Here is a 13,647-nt window from a genome sequence, read left to right on the forward strand (position 1 = left end):
ATAATGCAGAAGTCTGAAAAGATCATAAAAGGGAGATTGCCCAAGTATCTGTCCTTTGGCTTATCTCAATCTCAATCTTGCATTCAATTGACTGAAAATCAGCTGTAGATGAGTTTAGTTTTAGCAACATCGGCTCAAAGGCTAATAGAGGACACACATAAATTCCACAGGCCCTTCAGGTAACTGAGTAGATTCTAACATTGGCAGGAAAACGGTATTAGGAAATGTTAACACACCTTATTGAAAAGCTTGGTACGTCAGTAAGCTTCAAATCCCGTACAGCCAATCTGCATGACTGAGGTCTCCACCCAGCACAAAGGGGACTTTACATCTAGCTACTTTTAGCATTGCTTCTGTATTAAACCATGGATGGACACCTTTTGAAGTATACACTAGCCACATTTTGAAGTGGTAAGCGGCCATCTCACGTGTGGTTGGCCAATGACCATTTCTAAACAGTTGTACATGGTTTAAAATTGCAGTTCAAAAGTGACATCACAACAAATAACAGCCATGAAGGACAAATGTACATGCCCCACATTCCCATTGTCTTAACTATTTTCTCACTTTGTTCTATTTTTGGGTGGGTCTTCAAAGACATTTTACATTAGGTTTATTCAGTGAGGTGCCATGCCAGACTTTGTTGTATTTGGTGCTTGAGATAAACCTGCTACCTTTCCATGTGATCATTTTTAAAATCACAATTCAGTGATTAAAATTTGTGCTGTCAGAATTGGCTGAATCTCATGGGCATACGCCCTTGAATGCACACAAATCCTTCCCTTACCCTCATAAATGCTACTATTTGTGAATATAAGTTAAACATAGATGTACAAATAGCTCTGTGAGTGAGGTCCATAGTAATTTTTCTGAAGCTTTTGCCTTCACTTTTGAATGTTATCTAAAGAGTCCTTCTCATCATCATCATAAAACTTTATTTCAGCTCATTTGAACCATAAAAGTGCACAATGCAGAACAATATGTATAATAAAAATACTCATCCCAAATCCTAGCAATAAATAAATAATAATACAGCATCAATTGTCAAGTAAAATATTGCAGACCTCAGATAAAATCAAAGGCACAAAAACCTCAAAAGATGTCCTGGAAGAAAACTGCCTCTATGTCCCCCTGGGTTATCTAAGCATAAAATCAGACATACTGAGGACAGTCAGTACCACAATCAAGAACATGACGATCTATCATAAAAATAAATATAAAATCCATAAAAGGAATATAAAAACTGTAGCTCCCTGCTTAATAGCACGATCAATATACATGGCAGCAGAGAGGCAGATCTTGACTGAGGGTAAAGTTTGCAGGTAAATAAAAACAGCTTTGCAGTAACGAATGTTGGCTGCCCTAAGAATGGGAAGCAAATAGCTTTTCTTCAACATCGAATACAATTGATAAAATAGAATAAAATGTAATGTAGTCTGTGGAGATTGGTCATCACAAGGGCATAAAGGAAGTTGTGAAAAATAAGTGCTTTGTGACAGAAACGCAGCAAGGAAGTGCACCGTTCAAAGACTGAGCCTCATCAATAAAAAGTTGTGGTGTAAGTCTCTCACCCATACTGAGTATGGTGTTGGACTTTCAACCGGGCAAATCCCCATATAGGTCTGGACCATAGGTTTGTCTGCAGCCCACCGCATTCTCTTCTTCGGGCATCCCTTTAGAAATGCATACTTCAAAGTCCTAATAGAGGTGGCTGAAGCGAATCTCATGGGCACACACCCTAGAATGCACACACATCCTTCCATTGCCCTCATAAATTTGTGAATATAAGTTAAACATAGATGTGCAAATAGCTTTGTGAGCAAGGTCCATAGGCTTTTACCTTCCCTTTTGAATGTTATCTAAACAGACCTTCTCATTTTTTTACCCAAGGTATATTTTAATAAATTTTAGCTTTTGATACAAATTTGCCATTTTTATATCTTTTGATGGTTTCAAGTTAATATGTTAGTAGGGCTTCACAGTGGTGCCAGAACAATGTTCAGAGTGGGGGTGCTGCCATCAGTGTGACATCACTAAAGTCATAGGGAATGTGAAAAATCCAAGTGTTTCACAAAGATCAAGTATGGCAAATGAGACACTCCCATTCAGAAGGAGAGTTGTAAAGATGTGTTATGTAGTCAGTATTTCATTTTGGATTACTCTGTTGCAAATACGTTTTAAAACATGGTGCAGTATGATGCTGTCATTTAAAGCCAGCACATTTTCTACTGAAATGGACACAAAATTGACATGTGAGTTTACTAGTACAATGGAATATAATGTCTGAAAAGCGGGTTTCTGCAAATATTCTGCAGCACCAAATTATGTGTCTTGATTTGTTTTTTAACTTTGGATATACTTTAAAATATTGGTAAAGTTAATTTGCAGGTATTTACATTTTGTTGTATATTTAAAAACGATGACATCTTTTTCTTTTAATCTTTCTCTACCACTACAAGAAAAAAAGTAAACACCAATTTCCATGTTAAAAGAATAAGCAGTAATTTGTCAGAAGACATAGTGTAAGGATCTAGGTGTACTACATGATATGGCTGTGTGGCACAGATACTGCCCTGGGTCCAATCAGTATTGTTTACTTAACCTTAGCTCAACCTTGGGTAGCTGTAGCTGCGAGCAGTAAGACTTGGCAAAAGAACTTAGGGCCTGATTATGAGTTTTGGTGGTTCAGGAATGGGTGGCACGCCACCGCCATGCTCACGCACGGCCAAAACTCACCACCATCTGCCCACCACATTATGACTGAAAAGTGGTCTGGCGGGCAGCGTTGTGGTCCGGCGGGCAGCGTTGTGGTCCAACGACAGTGCCTTTAAAAACTTCACTGCAATGGGACCACCAAACAGGGTTCCTGCATGGCATACCCTATAATATTCATGCTGTACAGGAACTGGGGTGCATGCACACAGGGGGGCACAACATGTGCCCCCCAGCATGCATCCCCATGCAGAGTGGACACAGATGTCCCTGTAGGGTCCCCTTTCTTCGCTGACCGCCAGCAGTGTCACAGAGGAAAAACTTCCATGAGACCGCTGACGGTGAGGAAAGTCATAATATGCTTGGTGGGACCGCAGTGGTCCCGCCAAGAATACTTTGCCCTTAAGACTGCCCTGCCACCTCCAGGGATCTCTAACCCCTGGTGGTTGGGGTGTTGCAATGGTGGTCCAACCAAGCAACTTGTAATGGGGCATTTGGACTGCCAGTGCGGCAGTGGCTGGACCGCCACTGCCACGCCACTGTGAGTCTGGCAGGTCCGTAGTTTAAAGCATTTATTAGCACCAAACAACAGAAAAAGAAAATCACACACATAAAGAGAAACAACACTGTACTAGGAGATCTAATAGGGACCTCTCAGAAACGATTCATGAAGGGCAGACAGATAAATGGCCTTACTCATGACGTGTGCCATAGACTTGGCTATAGATAAAAATCTTTCATTAGTCATTTTGACAGGTAACTCGATACCAGATCAATGAAGGAAAGACTGGGATATTGGCTTGGAATGTACAATTGGGTACAATCTTGAAGTAAAATGTAAAAATAGAGAGAAGATACTTAGGAGTTCAGGTGGTCAATAACCTGGAGAAAATGGCCTAGATTAGTTTTCGTAAAGTCTTAAGTGAGGCCAAGAGGCTCTTACATCTTTGGTCTCACCTGCCTTTATCAATTATAGGCAGGGTAAATTTGATAAAGATCATGATTCTCCCGAAGCTTACCTTCATATTAAATGCTTTACCGCTGCATTTCGAGGCAAAGTGTTTCTGGAAATTACAAAGTGATCTGATTAGTTTTATTTGGGCTAGCAAAAATCCAAGAATTGCCTGAAAAAATATCAAAAGAAAAAAATTGCAGGTGGACTTGCCCTCCCAGACATCCGGTTATATTGTTTGGCTTTTCAGTGGAAAAACTGTAGAGTTCTCCTACACAAAAATTACCAATCAAGGTGGCCATGCTAGGGAGCTCTGACCCATGACCTTGTTGAACAAGGGAGTTTCTTCATGTTTAAATACGAGTACCCTAATTTTGATCTGCCTAAAGGTTCTGAGTACAGCATGTAAATTGTGAATCCAAGATCGGAGAACAGACTTACTTTATTTTAGCCGTATGGCCCCAATTTGTAAATCACCTGGAACTCCAGAGTGTTTACAAGATTCACTGTCCACGTCACTTATGGAAGCCGCATTGGAGAAATAGGGCCACTTGACGGATGAGCGTGGTGCAATCTCCTGGGAGCACTTATCGAAGGAAACAAATAATCATTTGTCCAGATTTAAGTATTTCCAACTGACAAGATGGGCTCAAATTCAAGTACTTAACGGCCCGAATAAATGGGAGATGGCACTATGCGGCAACCCCCTACCAAAAATAAAATCACTAAATGGTACCGGATGTTAGTACAGGAGGAATACCGCTGTAACATACCTCTGGAGGGAAAGTGGAAAGATGAGCTACGCGATGCTGGCTTAACATCTCTGTGGCAAGTATCTTTGAACATGCTATGGTCGTTTGTTAAATATGCTCCATTAAAGAAGAATCATCTTTTAACCTTACATAGAGTATACTGGTCCCCAAAGAAATTATCCAGAATAGAAGGGGAAGTCAGTTGTTGCCCGAAATGTGGATTGGCCAAAGCAGATGATGTACATATGTTTTTGCAGTGCCCAGGTGTTCACGCTTATTGGTTATAAGTGGGTAAGATATTGACAGCTATTTTGAAAAAGAAGATAGAGGTAAGCCTTTCTCTGATTATTTTTGGAATCTTGGATAATGTTGGCTTTATTGAGAAGAACAGGAAATCATTAGAGCAACTTTTTTTAATTCTAATTGTAATTGCACGTAGGGAAATATGCATTAACTGGCAATTTACCATCCTGTGCAGCCTGGCTAACGGTGGCTAGGAGTTTTAGTAGGTTGGACTGCGTCAATGGTTCAGCAAAGAAAATTAGTACTTGGGAACCCCCTGTACTTCATAATTCCAACCCACTATGAGGTCAACGGTCCAAGGATTAAAGACACCCAAATCCATGTAGAAGTAAAGTGGGGGTAACCCTACTACCTCTAAATAAAGGCAGGATGTAGGTGTGACAGGGACAGGGACAGGAACATCCAGAATGATGTGGGTACCAGGTCCGATTCCAAAACCTGATCACACCATAACTATTGCCTTTTATTGGATTGTCGCATATGAGTACTTAAAGTAAATAAATAAATGAATAAAGAGAAACAGCAGCAATTTATAAAAATAGAACATATTTTATTGAATTTTTAAAGACCTTGATCATCAAAATCCACCAGGGGGTTCTGGAAATACAGATTTTAGAAGATTTGATCACTTCTAAATGCAACCGCAATCAAGCTTAGGTCAGCAAAAAGTTTTAAAGAGTTAGTGGGAGTACTCAGGTCTGGGTCGGGCACCAAATTTGTCAAGGAAATGGTCTAGGAGCCAGAAAGGACTTTGGACAAACACCTGGTCACCAGAGTATTATGGTGCGACTTTGGCCATGGAGATCGAGGTCTCTTGAAATCCTCTACATTGCAGTTGTTGAACAGCCAGTGCTGCACTACTGATCCTGCTGCACAACGGTTGGAGGTAAAACCTTAGGTTGGGGCCGGTATCTCTTAGGTGCAATGAAGCCAGGTTGTGATAGCACTCCTGTGTCTAGCAGACACAGGTGCAACTTTTGGCTATCTCGGATTTATCTCTTGTTTTGCCTGGTGACTGATAGCTACAAAACAACGTTTGGGCTGTTTCAGCTATTGTGTCCCTGGAGCTGGTTCCAAGGGGTCAGCCGACTGATCCTTGGAGTCACTGCTGTGGGTGAAGGCAGGAAGTCAACTTTTCCCTGTATCAGGAGCCTCAGGCAGAATCCCAATCTCACTAGCCCACAAGTGCAGCAGGTGGAGTCTTCTCAATGCTGCAGCATTTACTTGTGTGGGTCAAGGGCAGTCAATCTTTGGCCCTCTCTATATTTCCAGTTTGGACTGAGGGTCATGGGTGCCATATTTATCCCACGAGAAAGCCCTGAGGGGACAATGCTGTCACTAGCCAATGGGCTACTGGGTCCCCTTCTACCTAGTGATGAGTTTCCTTTGATGTGTGCCATCTAGCTATCCCAGATTGCCCGATTCTTGCCCCTTCCAAAATGGCATGAACCTTTCTTGGTCGTCAGGACCAGCGTAGCCCACAATAGATGTGTAGCTACCAGTGGGCTACATGCCCAGGGAAAAAAACAGTTTGGGTGCAGGTTTCCTTGCCTTGGCTCTTTCTCCTAATTGTCTGCAGGAACAAATGGATTGCTGCTCAGGGGTGTTTTCACGGTCAGCCCATCAAAGGAGGCTTACACTGTGAAGCTTGCCTTCTGGGCTAACACCCTTGGTGGACATCCTGGGAGAGGAGATAACACCTCGCTCTTCGGCAACTGCTTTGGTCCTGGGCCTGAGAGTTGTTCACATGTCTCCCTCAGAATCTATCAGTGTGTCAGAGGCTTTGTGAGGCCACTGGACTAGCTGGAGTGCAAAGGGGCAACTTTCTTAAAGTTGCTAATTTTAAAAGTGACTTTAAATCTGGCCTGGTCATCATGTCAGATGTAATGCCACAATTAATTTGATACCTTAGTGGACCTTGTTAGATAGTCCCATTCAGAGGTAAGCCAGGCTGGCATGCCACCTGTTAACCCTGTGTTAGACAATAGGGCTACTAACCTTTGCACAGCAAAACAACAATTTTGAAGTGTTGCTGCTAGGACATATTGGAAAAAATATGTCCTACTTAATAATATATGGCTCCTTGCCATAGGGCTCCATAGGTCTTCCTTAGGGGGGACTTACAGATCTCTTTAAGGGAAGTGGTGGCGTTGCCTTTAGAAGTAATAGAAAAATTGAACTAGAAGTGTAAAACACTGCCCTTTCAGTCTACTTTGGCAGGCTTGGGAACATTTTGTGTTTGTCGCATGCACATTGGAACAGTGATACAGTCCTGGTTGAACACTCTGCCTTACATTCCTTGGGCACCTGGGGCATATTACATATTGGCATTGTGTGCGCCGGGTGCATCTTGAAAAGGTGCACCAGGCGCAAACAATGCCAATGCACCCCATTATGGTGAATGCACTTCCCTGTCGGCAGCTGCGATCTTTCACTTTCCTGGGGGCAGCGCATTCATGTGAAAACACGGATCAGCTGCTCCATGTTTTCACAGTGCAGGCAGCACCTGCCTGCACTTTCAAAGGGGATTAGAGATCCCCTTGCAGGCGGATGTCTGGGGACTCCATGGGACCCCATTTACCCCCTGCAGAGGGCTGCTGTCAGGAGGAGCACTGACCGTGCACAACCTTCTAAATGGCGCACTGTCAGTGCGCCTTCTTAGGGCTTCTTTGACTGTGCCCATGTCTGTAATATGGCACGGGAACTGAGTCAAAGGAATTTCCTCATTTGCATAGGGCACACCCCCTTCATCACCTGGAGAGGAGAAATAAAGAGAGAGTACAATGACATACCACAAAGAGTTGTAGTTACCTAGGCTGGTTACCTTGGCCAAGGAGCTGGATGGGTCCCCTGGAACAGCTCAGGTGACAAAGGTTCAGGACAGGATTCAGGGACAGGATAGATGACCTCTTCTAGATCCGACGTCTGCGTCGCACCCCTCTCTGACACTATCTTCCTCCTCGATTCTTCTGCGATCTTCTTCTAATTAATTAGGTTTAGGCTCAAAGTCTGCTATTCAATTCTTCTTCAATATCTGTTCAGCTCTCGGACAGCATCCCGGTCTCTCATGTGGTCTCTCTGTGAGCGTGTGTGTTCTAACTAACTAACTACACCTATTATACTTTTCTATGCTCATGTACCACCTGTAAATGTTTCAACTTCGTGAAACACCTAATTCCGATTGGACAAGGCAAGGGGAATGGTCATCACACCATTTAATAATTTTCATTAGTTCTTTGTTTAATGTTCCCGCCCATTAATTTATTTTCCCAAGCTTTATTTCCCACCCACATTTCACATCTTTATCAATAAAAAGAATACATTGACAGTCTGGTTTATTCATGGTGCCGGATGTCCACCAACTTTCCCAGGACATGTAGCAAGGGCGTCCTTGGACAGAATTTAAGCATCACTTCATGGTTTCTGGCTTGCTATTACTGCACCTGCGTGGCAGTGTCATGAAGTATAGGCTTCAGTCCCACTCTTTAAGGCTCATATACGAACTAGTAGAGAGGTCAGAAAGAGACATATTAAATTCAAAATAAAATGATTTCACTGTATACCACCTATCTCTACTATAATCCCATATACTTATAAAAATCTTTTGCATTAGCATTTTAGTAAATATGCAGGTTTTAGTTCAAGACGAAGCAGGTGCTTTACATGTGAGTTTCAAGCGGCCATTTTGATTACCATTGCGCAGCTGCAAGAAATTTCCTCTAAGCACAGGCTCGTCATTACTACGTAGCTGTAGTTGACACATGCGCAGTACAGAATCCCGTGTTAGCAGCCATTTTTAATCACACTCGGGTTACTTGTTAGAACGACACATAGGCAAGCTTCCCCTAAACTTAAATGTATGAATTATAGTGCATGTTAGTACTCACAAACATAATTTTTATGGTATTACAAGTTATTTTGAGAGGATTGCATCTGAGCAAGTCTCTTTTATACGAGTCCTTGCTCTATCAAATACCAACTGAGTAGCAGGGTTTTGCAAAATGCATAGCGCTTAGTGTCCCAACGTATAGTCATGTGCAGGGTTTAATTTGGGCCAGTGGTAGCCAGTGGCTTCATTGGCTGTTTCCCTCACAGCCTCTCCCTGAACCATGCTCTGCGATGAACTTTGGTCACACAACTCTGAGTGTGTTTTCCACACTAATGTCTAACATATTCCCGCATGCCTCTCACTAGCTGCTGTTCACAGAGTCTTTACTTGTATAGGAATTTAAGTTAAAACTCACTAACACCGGGACACCAACAGTGCATAGTTTACTAAACCCTTTTTAAGAAGATGGGTAAATCAAGTGATACGTTTGTATTATTCTCCATAGCTGGTCTGAATCCAATCATTCTTGGCTGAAGCGTATCAGACTACAGATATGAACTAATTGGATTACTACATAGAAGGGTATTGAAGTGCAAACCACAAAGGTACATGCTAAGTAATAAATACCACACATAATCCATTACAGTTATTCAGGTATTTATTCTGTTCAAGCAGAAGACCAACAACTCATAAAGATAGCTGGGCTTCACTGAGTTTACATTCAAAACATTCCCCCAGCCCAAAGTTGTACATTGTACTGTCATCGATGACCACCAGAATGTTAGGATTACCCAGCGTACGAGGACCTAGATGAGATTCCAACCCTCAGTACACATTAATGGGCAATAGATCATAGCAGTACGACAAAGGACAAATTAAAGAATGTGCAAAACTGCAATGTTTTTTGTGAAATTTGCTAAATTTCAGGAAATTACACAAAATTAACCAGACATCTATGAAATGTAATGCAGTAGCATAAATTATTATTCAATGTTAGGGCACACCTCTTATTCCAAACTCAGGCAAGATAGCAGCAGGATGCTGGTTCGAGGAGAAAAATTCACTTTTTTCCCAACTTTATTTTTCCATTTCCATAATACAGTACATTTCACATTTGTTGCTCACTGTATACATCAATATACATATGGTTACTATAGTGCACTACAAAGAACAGTAAAATACATATACTTTAATCCATGTTAACCGCTCATCCGGTTTATCTCTGATAGCAAGGCACCTTTTGATGTAATCCTGCAAGCTTCGGGACCGCCCCTCTTGAAACCTCCTTGTGAGAGGAGTTGGCCTAACGGCTAGGGAACTCGACCTCAGACCTGGGGAGCTGGGTTCGAGTCTCGGTAATGATGCTAAACATCCTGTGATTCTGGGTAAATCACTTAATCTCCCCGTGCCTAACAAAAATGAATGTGTGTCCTCATGTAACGTAACTGGTACTCTGTAGAGCGCTCTGATACCTGATTCGGTTGCGGGTCAAGTTTGCGCTATATAAAACTCTAAAAAAAAAAAAAAAAAAAACAGTTAAGGTTAGGAAAATTCACCATCCTTCAACACAATATAATGTCACAAACAGTAAATACATCAAATTGCTTCACCCTCCGTGGTGCACACTACCCCACCCTAGTGGGGACAATACCATCTAACTGTTGCGAGGCCGGGGAAGTTTTCAATTTGTCCAAATAGGCCTTGAAAGGCCCCTATATATGTTTTGGGCAAGATGGCAGCAGTTGGGTTTCTGCACACAGTTCGCTATTCGTATTGCAATAGGCCAAACTCTGAAGCCATGCTTTTGACGTAGGCAAAGTTTTGCAGCCCCATTTAATAGCAATCTCTCTCTTTGCAAGCAAAAAAGCCATGGCAGTGAATGTACAAACACTCTTGGGGAAACCCAACACACATCACAGGAGAGCGGAGTCAGGGGTGGGTGTCACCTCCATCCCTATCATCTTAGTTAGTTCATTGCAAACTGATTACCAGTAAGTCCCAGTCTTAACACAGTTCTATACAAGATGTGCAAAAATCAGCATGCAGAGCCCCGCATTTTCAGCATGAATGCGGTCTATCTTGGTCAATGTTGTGTATTCTTTCTGGAGACATGTAAACTCTCCAAAGGAATTTAAAATGCAGTAACCTGTATCAAATGTTTAAGGAGATTTGTTTGATTTGTGCTTAACAAAATTTCCAGTGCTGGTCTGATGCTGGATGCCCCAAATCCGGTTCCCATGCCTCTCGAATCTTAGCATCTTTGTTGGAGACTTTAGCCATACACATTCGGTACAGCCTAGAGACCAACTTTTCACCTCCTGAGGTGGTAATCACAGTGGTCAATAGGCAGAAGCCAGCTTACTCAAGGGGAAATTCAGCAGTAGTAGCTCTGAGTGCGGACCGGACCCGGTTCAAAATGAAATAGTCCATGAAAGTGGCCTCGCTGAATCTATCCCCCTCTGACCCTGAGAAAACCGGGCCACCAGTAAAAAGTTCCCCAATCTTACTTATATAGAATTTAGTTAATGTGCGTTGCACTAAGTTTTCTTGCATGATGGGGATCCATGGGTTATTTAATATTGGAATATCCGGCCAATAAAGTGTAGTCATGGCAGTAATTCGAACCAGCTTCCGCCATGCCGAGCTGGTGGTTGATATGGATTGAATGTCACAGGGGTCTATGGGGAACCCCTCGGGTAATATTGTGAATAGCGTCTCAGGTAGAGCTAGATCTGCCTCGGGTCTAGTATAGGGAAGTCGAGCATCTGGATGATTCCAAGCATGTGCAAAGCTGCACTGTGCTACTAAGTAATACATTTGAAGATCAGGCACCCCAAATCCCCCTCTTTCATAAGACAGTGTCATGGCATCCCAACTGACCCTAGGCCTCTTGCCGCCACATGTTAGTCAGATCAAGTGAGAAGACAGCGTAAGAAAAATACTATTAGGAAGTGGGATCGGAAAATTGTTAAAAAGGTACAAGAATCTTGGGAGAAGTATCATTTTTATCAATGCCACACGACCTGAGTGGGAGAGACGCAGCCATCTGTCTACCTGTAACTCGAGGTTATGTATTGTGGGACCATAGTTCAGTCTAAAAATTTGATCTGTGTCCAGGTGAATGTGTTTGCCTGTTAGACCTGGCATCATTGGCGCGGGTCTCCCTTCCTCTCTCCTCTCCCTATTTTTTATATTGGCTGGATTTAGATGTTCTGGGCGCCGCGCCACTGCTACTCAGTGCCACAGCGCGAATGCTCCCTGTATCTAAATGAATTGTATGAATAAGGATAACCATAATGCCTACATCTGTATAGCCTCTTTCAATAGCGAGTTACCCTCCATTTCACTGTCGCTACTGCAAAACAATCCATTCTCATAGGCCAGGATGGGTCGGTTAAAGATTACTTTCTATCATCCTATCTGTCCCTAGGAACCTAATAGGAACTTCGAGTTTGGTATGTTTGTGCTCAGGACATTGAGGGGCACCTTTTGGTAAGGACCGTTTGTATGTTACATGTTTGGAAATACCTTTCCCGGAAAACGCGGTAGTTTGTGGCCTAAGCTTTACTGTAGGCTGTTGTGAGTATGTGTATTGGCCGTCTGGTTTTAGAGCAGCGGGAGGGAGGGAGAGAGAGAGAGAGAGAGATCGGTATTCAGAACATGAGGAGGGGTGACTCTTTGATCCGAGCAGGGCTGCGCCTGGCAAGGTGAATGATGGCTTCACCTCCCACTGGGTGTCTGATAGCAGACCCCCTCATTCTGAAAGGGCAGGATGTTGCCTCGTAAACCAAGTGCTCCCCGACCCCATCAAACTGGATTTGACTGGAGGCAGTGATTTGTGAGCTTAGAGAACAAAGATTTTTTAGGTATAAAATGCTGCGCTGGAACTTTGTCCAAGTGTGTTCCTTCTGGATGTCAAGACAAAAGTCTGTCCGAGCGGACAGAGGACAGGATTTTGAAACTTTCACAAAGCTTGCCGAAGAAACTACCCAAGGGCCTAAAACGAGAGTGCCTCCTGCAGAAGTCTCAGGGACATTAGACTTCACCCTGCCAGCCATCGGAAATCCTGTGCGAGTAATCCTACTTGCATACTTGCAAGTGAGGCTTCTGTCGAGTAATACGGAACCTCTAGTTATACTGTGAGGACCGCGGACTGAGCCTCTTTGAATCTTTTTCTAAACCCAAAGCGGGCCGCTGCAGCTAAGAGAGCTGCCGCCGCTGAGAGCCCACCTAAATCTGAACCTTTGAAATCTTCTACTAAAACCGAAGGAGGCCGCTGAAGCCAAGGAAGAGCTGCCGCTGCTGAGAGCCCACCGAGGTCAGGACCTTTGAACCTTTTACTAACCCTGTGGGGGCTGCTGCAGCTAAAGAAGAGCTGCCACCACTGAGAGCCTGCCTAAATCTGCACCTGCAACTCTTCCGCTGGATCCGTGTGGGCTGCCGCCGATGAGATAGACTTGCTGTCGCTGAAAGCCCAATGGAACCGGCACCTCCGAACCCTTCGCTGAACCTGTGGGGACAACTGCAACTGAGAGAGAGTTGTAGCCGCTGGGCGTCCACTGTGGTGCCAGCCGGGCCAAGACCATCTTCTGTCCCATGGGCCGCTGCAGCCAAGAAGACAACTGTAGCCGCTGAGTGTCCGCACCCTTCACTACTTGGCATCATTGTGATTTGTCCCGTGGGCTGCTCCAGGCAAGAAGAGAGCTGTAGCCGCTGAGTGCCTGCACCCTTTGCTACTTGGCTTCATCGTGATTTGTCCCGTGGGCTGCTGTAGCCAAGAAGAGAGCTGCAACCGCTGAGTACCCGCACCCTTTGCTACTTGGCATCATCGTGATTTGTATAAACAACTTATCTAAACAGGGGGTCCTAGGGAAAAATATTTAGAGACCAGACGGAATTTTATCCCCTTTCTTGACTACAAGTAATACATAAAAACCGTGGGTCTATAGAAATAAGCACCTACAAAAACAGAATAGCACTTCTCAATTTCAGAAGAGTCCTCTTAAAGAAGACCGAATCCCTTCACCCACCGAAGTGGCATGCTTCATCATTTGGGATCTCCTCTTAGTTGCAAACCCTAGTGCAACCAAGGGTTGCAA

At 43.5% G+C, this 13,647-nt stretch overlaps 1 protein-coding gene and 1 long non-coding RNA gene across 3 annotated transcripts in view; one reads left to right on the forward strand and one right to left on the reverse strand.

Annotated features, from left to right (window-relative positions):
* Nucleotides 1-13,647, forward strand: part of LOC146776042 (fatty acyl-CoA hydrolase precursor, medium chain-like) — a 762,376-nt gene that overhangs the window by 380,358 nt on the left and 368,371 nt on the right. The window lies entirely within an intron of this gene.
* LOC146776043 (uncharacterized) overlaps nt 9,189-13,647 on the reverse strand; it is a 67,232-nt gene continuing 62,773 nt past the window's right edge. The window contains exon 4 of the long non-coding RNA XR_014972316.1: nt 9,189-10,059. This is a non-coding gene — a long non-coding RNA (uncharacterized LOC146776043). The remainder of the gene's footprint in view (nt 10,060-13,647) is intronic.

Source organism: Triturus cristatus, chromosome 12 (assembly GCF_964204655.1).
Source record: "Triturus cristatus chromosome 12, aTriCri1.1, whole genome shotgun sequence".
Lineage (NCBI taxonomy): Eukaryota > Metazoa > Chordata > Amphibia > Caudata > Salamandridae > Triturus > Triturus cristatus.